The sequence below is a fragment of the Rhagoletis zephyria genome, unplaced genomic scaffold (genome assembly GCF_001687245.7).
Source record: "Rhagoletis zephyria isolate East Lansing unplaced genomic scaffold, Rhagoletis_zephyria_1.1 Rzeph_scaffold_00633, whole genome shotgun sequence".
Classification (NCBI taxonomy): Eukaryota; Metazoa; Arthropoda; class Insecta; order Diptera; family Tephritidae; genus Rhagoletis; species Rhagoletis zephyria.
This window is the reverse complement of record NW_016157717.1, coordinates 117,632-124,548: the sequence shown is the minus strand read 5'-3', so window position 1 is coordinate 124,548 and position 6,917 is coordinate 117,632. Positions and strand designations below refer to the sequence as shown.

General features: G+C 34.5%; 1 pseudogene; it reads right to left on the bottom strand.

The window, feature by feature from the left end:
• Window positions 1-1,656: 1,656 nt before the first annotated feature.
• LOC108360815 (uncharacterized) lies at window positions 1,657-5,496 on the bottom strand (annotated as a pseudogene).
• Window positions 5,497-6,917: the final 1,421 nt, after the last annotated feature.

Here is a 6,917-nt window from a genome sequence, read left to right as displayed (position 1 = left end):
TTTACGGGGGACAAATAAAACTAAACGTATTCCACAAAAAATTGATTTATTCGCTTAGGGAACAACAAAACCGTTCAAAAATAAAAATTCAATATCCTTTGAACAAAACATAGTTACACTGGCGATCAAAACTGAATGCATGGTGATTTTACTTAAAATATTAACAATTTTTTTCAAGTAATTTTTTTTTGTTATTTTTTATAAAAATATTTTGCATGCTTTAGCCAAAACCAAAAAATTAATTCAAACTTTCAAACTTAATACAAACTGTAGAAAAATTCAACAAATTTCCATACAAATGGGACAAAAATAGGGGACCTACGGACAAAAAGTCAAAATGGTTGGGCCCCTTAATGGGGTACGTCTGGCAACCCTATGCAGGGATAGTTCGGAGATAGTAGCTGAGAGTTCTTGCTTTAATTTAAGCTTAAGCGGAAGATTGTACCAGTTTTTATTTTTTTTTTTGCTAGAGGTTCTCAAATATTGCAAAAAACGCGATTTTTTGACCCTTTGACCACGTTTTTCTCAAAACATGGATGGAAACTTTATATTTACAGATTCGTAATCAGCAGAAAAAAGGCTAGCAAAAACATCTTTTACATTTGCCGCACCAAAATCAGTGTTGCCCTGTGTTATTAGTTACAAAGAGACCTCTGAAGCTTTAATATTCCTTTCCGATTTATATTTAATATTTAATACATTTCACCACTAAATTTACTTAATAAATTGGCGTTGGTGTCAATCATTGAAAATTAATAACTCGTATCTTATCTATGTAAGTATACACAAAGTATTGCCTGTTAAAGTACACAACTGTCAATTGTTCGCTTTATCAATTTTATGCACATTTTTTTGCCATGTATTGTATCTACAGATATGCGATATCATCGCACGAAAACAAACCTTTTCAATGTCCCAGTAGGAAAATATAAGTTAGGAGAATAAAATAATAGGATTACATAATTTCAAACTAGAGGTTGGCCTTATGAGAAAGATAATGATATGACATAACTGTTTGAATATAATTTCGGGCAGCAAGCCACTGCTGCTCGTTCGGATGGGGTGCACTCTGGAAATCCAAATTGAGACCAACCCTTTAAGCAAAGGAAACGGTATCTCGATAATGTTGTCAAAAGTGTTCGCTTTGCTCGCGTAAACAAATTACTTTGCGTAACCCCTAGATTATTATCTAGAAGCTTTAAATCGCACGAGCTTGGTGACTAATCGATTGAACCGTTTCCGTTAACCACCCGTTTCCCAAATATTTCCTTCAAAAAGTCGATTGTTTGATGCGCTGTACGGCGTATAGCAGCAAGGACCAACGATTTCACCGGTCCATAAAGCACGCCAAGCAGTGAATTTTCGTGAATCTCTCGTGGGTTCGCTTCATTCCAAATGCGGAAATTTTACTTATTGGCACATCCATTGAGCCAAAAATTTAACTCATCATTTACCAGAATATTGCTATAAAAAGGGGCTTGATATTTCCAAACTGAACCATGATTTTCGAAACACATTTGCGCAAGTTGCAAGCTTAGATCCATGCATGATGAAATGGCAAACCACATTGAGCACAAGTAAAAAGCTTTTACCTAGAGTTTACACCTCATAATACTGTCATGACAATAGCAATACATGCACACTTCTTCAATTGTGTCAATCACTATCTTGATTATTTTGATGACAGTAAATCGAACTGTCATTTGACGTATGCAGACCATAATTTTGACGTCTTGTGCGAGAAAGAAGAGAAATTCATAAAAAAAGAACTATACTATAATAACTGAAGAGACGCTGATCGATTTCGATAATTCTTTTTTAAAGCAAAGGTGGTACCTGAGAGGTCGTCCCATCCTAATTTGGTTTAGATCCGATTATTGGATCATCAAGAAATTAACGGTAATCTTAAAGTTTTACATGACAATTGAAGTCGGTTTTGTTTTTTTGTTAAAAAATTACTTGTTTATTTAAACAATAGTCTTCGAGTGTCGTCTGCAAAGCGATAGATTGTTGCAGGGATGATTTCGTTTTCTTTTTTCTACAAAACCTCTGTGAATGCTAAGCATACCTAAACCTAAATTCAAGTACAAACTAAGGGAAAATATTTAAAGATAATAATTATTTTACCTTTTTTTTTAAGTAACTGACTGTTTATAAGACTAACAAAAGTTATCTGAAAAGGACTTCACAGTTGATAAAATTATCGAGGAACAACCCGCAGTTTACCAAAACTACCGAAATGGATGTGAAGACACACAAAGTTTTAATTTATTGCATTCATTATTTTTAATTGGAAATTGATTATGAATTCATAGAAAGAAACTTACAATGAAACTTTGGAATGTAATTCATCTTGCAATCGAAAAACAAACTTTCAAATTAAGACAGAAAATTAAATAAAAAAAACAATTACAATTTGATGCACATAAATACATTTATTTTAATGGTAATTGTGTGTAAATTTTTGTGTAAAAACAAATTAATAGTTTACAATTTTACGTGTACAAATACAAGTGAGGATAATCAAAACTAAGAGAAAAGGTAAAAGTATAAACAGAATCAAATCGCTCAGAGAAATTCGTCGGAAGTTCCCTGCCAAAATTAAAACACACTGCAGTGTATGAGATTGCCCACAACCAAAGCGGCGACGAAGTTCGTCTGACGAAATTCGACGTGACCCTGCCGCCGGTCGACAAAATCAGCAGTCAGTAAATGTAAAAGTGACTGCTGTCAGTGAACAAAATAAAAACGTTTTATGGAAAAAACGGAATATATAATAGAAGAAATAAGGAAGCATCGTTCCTTATACGATTTGGCCCATGAGGACTATAAAAATGTTATAAAAAAGACGAAACTATGGGAGGAAGTTGCCGCAACATTGAATTTATCGGGTAAGAGGATTGTTGTTACGAACTTATGTATGCAGCATAAACATTGCAATATAATTATTCTTCGGCAGTGGACGAGTGCAGGAAGCGGTGGAAGGGGCTGCGCGAAACTTATAAGAAAAGAAGGCGCGCCGAGAAACTTGCGTCTGGTAGTGGCGCACCTAATCCATCAAAGCGATGGAAATACATGGAGACGATGACATTCCTTGACCATTGTACCGACAGTAGAGAGTAAGCAGTAGCATCACACACCCTCTTCAAAAGCGACACAACTCCATGTCTATTAATTTCCATTTCTCTTCCAAATTTCTTTGATGCAGCACAGTGGGAAATGTTGAGTCACCAGATTTTTCCCTGGATTGCTCAACATCGTCAATTGGAGAGGACAGGGGCAACAGCTTTCCTTCTATTGCAACTGACTCCGAACCAATTTGTTCCCGGGTTAATAAACATACAAAAAAACAAGCTGATGCTGAGGTTACAGCAATATTCAAGGAGACGATGGACGAGTGCGCCCGCTCTGTTAAAGTATTGGCATCTGCAACATGCCCACAAAACGAAGACGCAACTTCTGTGCTGTTTGTGAGCTTAGCTAAGCGAATTGCAGACAGCAACTTAACAAAAGAGCAAGTGAGGCGGATCGAAAGAAAGGTGGTGACTCTTGTTTATAATGAGTTAGATGACTGCGAACTGAATTTAACTTCAACAGCAGCAAGTAACTCCTTTAAATTTTTCTTATCTTATTTATTTATTTATTTTTTTTTTAATATAGTTCAAGACTGAATTTTTTTACTGAAATGAAAACATTTTATTTAGTTTTAAGTAGTTACTAAAACTTATAAAAATTACGCATGTTACTAAATGCTAACTTTGCTTTCAGGTTAAAAAATAAGACTTCTTAATGGCATTCTGTAGACCATTAAATTTGATTGTAAAAATTTTTACAAATCAAGTAATCCCGCGTTTTGATTACCATGTAACTAACCTTAAAAATAATAGGAACACTACATTTAACCAGTTCTTACCAATTTTCTCTTTTTTTTGTTTAATATTTATTATTATTGTTTTTTAATTACAGCTCGTTATGAAACTAGGAGTTCAAATTTCCAACTTTGTAGAAAAATTCAAAAAATATTTTCTACAACAAACTTTTTTTAAAAGTTTTTTGAAAAATTCTCGGTATGCAGTTTTAAAGTCCTTTTTTCCTAACGTGCCAGGCATTTTTTTCATACAAAAGACGAGTTAATGGGCTATAAAACTGCATACTCAGAATTTTTCTAAAAATTCTTGCAAAAAAGTTTGTTCTTTTTGTAAAATTTTGTTGAATGTTTTTACAAAGTTTAGCTGTATTAAAAAATAATAATAATATAACTGTTCAAATGTACCGTTGCCAATACAATTTTGTCAACATTTTTGGGAGCTGCGTGAAGGGAAGTATGCAGCACTCTCCACCTATTCGCAAGTATGCCGAAAGCATTTTCTATGTGGACACGAGCAGCAGATAGCTTTTTGTTGTAGTTCTGCTTATTGGGTGATAAACTCTGCCAGGAAAAGGTCGCATGAGATTATGCTTCAAGGGGAAGGCGTTATCTCCCACGAAGTAATATTGAAAGGGTTTGTTCGTACCTGGATTTCAATATTGCATTTATTATTTACAGCGATTCAGGTAAGATTCTACTTGGGAAATTAAATTTTTTTTACCTGGCAGATTATCATCTGGTGGAAGCACAAGATTCCCTCTCAATATCATTCTGCCAAATGCACTCCGTGCGAATATTCCGCCGTCACTTTGGCTTCCGATCGCTCCGACATCTACAAACGTGAATGTATAGTCACAATCGCACGTTGCCATCAGAACAATGCTAAAAGTTTTCTTGTAGTTATAATAAAGCGAACCACTACGTTTCGGGCAAATGATATTGATGTGTTTGCCGTCAACTGCGCCAAGGCAGTGAGGCATTCCCGTTTTCACGTAAAACCTATTCGCGCACATAACGAAAGTTGTGAGAAACTGCGTACTATGAGATTATAAGATGTTTACTCTTCGGAAATGGTTTTCCATTGTACCAGATTTGGCTGGGCAACATAAACTCCATGCAACTCACTCCAAATTGCATCGCAGGTTGAATAAATTATTTCACGCACCGTTGACACTCCAATTTTGTGCCCCCAAGCAAGAATTTGAGGGTTGCAGCCTTATGCTAAGTATCTACGATTATATGTATTTAAGAATCTTTCGGCTGAATTTATGTTATTAAATATATACCGATGGTCCTCTGAAATAACTGCACAATTAAAAAACAAAAACTACGGCTACTACTTAACAGTCTCCAATCTCCAATCTTTACTACTTATTGCAGTACTCCTCACTACTTACATTAGTAATGACGTGGAAGACACAAGGATTAGAGACATGAGTTACTTAATAGTAATAGGTATTTTATTTTTTGAATTTTGAATTGTGTCGTTATTGCAGAGGACTATCGATACATACTCACAGCAGCGTAATTCCCAAGCGTGTTTCTTCGTTAATTGGTTCCCTTTGCGAAGACCGATGCAACCTTTCTCGCAGAAGGTTCAGAAGTACGTGGAATTTCGCTACATTCATCCTTGTTGCGGTAAATAAGTGTTCCTCATCTCTTAGCTTCAACTGCGAAAAGCATGTAGTGTGGAAACCGAGCTCTCTCCTACTCAAATTTATTGGACGCACCCACCATCTTCTTCGTAAACGTTGTCTCACTTGCAGAAATGCCTTGCACATTATAAACATGATGTTTAAAAGTTTGGTAATTTGAATTAAACGAAAAATTTGGGGACTCATTTTTTCGCTTTTTTATATTTATATTTTTGATTTTTGTTTGTCAATCAGCTGATGCGAATTTCGTTTCGATTCTGTTTTACTGGGCGAAATGTTGCGGCGAATATCATCCGGCGGCATCGCTCCGCCCGACGAAATTCGCTCAGCGCATTGATTCTGTTTATACTTTAATGGGTGACACGCTGAGCAATCGCGTCTAAGTTTCTAGGTAATTCATGTCAAGTATAAGTCTTGCACAACCCAGCTTGTAGTTTCCATAAACAACTTTTGACGGATAATAAAATTATTTGAAGTTTCATAAATTGAGGGTATTATCAACGGGCTTGCCACTTTGATAATTTTAAAACAATACTTCGGAGTATTTTCTTTCCCATATTTTACCAATGAAATAATATTTCAAATCAAAAATCATTATCAGTGATTGATATTTTTTTTTACTTACGTGGTTCGCACGTTTTTTTATTAAAAATAAAAAAAAGCTAAATAAAGTATATTTATGTACACAACGGTTACATCAGAAAAGCCTAACAAATATAACAATTTCAACCAAACTAAACTGATCGGAAAAACACCACAAATAAATTATTCTTTTTAGTTTAATAAAAACGGCGAGCGAATTATGTTATTTTTTTATTTTCTTATTTTGATATACAATTTTGGTCCTTTAATCTTGCGATTTAAAAATCTAACTCTAAAGAATATTCTTCCCAAATAAAATATTTTTATAATACATATATTGGTCGAAATTAACTTTTAAATTTAAAAAAAAAATTGGGCTTTTTGGTTAGCGTATTACCGTTAACATCAAAAATTTTGGATTGAAAATTTTCAATGTATGCAAAAAACTTGAATTCGGCTTGTACACGCCGCTTTCCGAGAAACTATTAACATAAGTATAATTTTGATCGCTTCCTACATGCGTTTGGAGTATAGTTACGTCAACCCCATTTTTGAAATTATGTAGCCGGCAAAATTTTCAAGTCCATCATATTCCACATCTTTGGCCGTTCTGATGAAATCTTCTGCTTCATGTTCCTCAGCAAGCTACTTAAGAATATTAGAAATCAATTCAAAACTAAAGGGCAAGGATTTTCCTTCATATCTGGATATATTAATCTCGTTTAGTGGTTTGAAAATATTTTTACTGAGCTCCTCCTCACCAAATTTCAAGATTACTTCACTTGAAGACTCAAGATTTGTTTCTCGGTGGC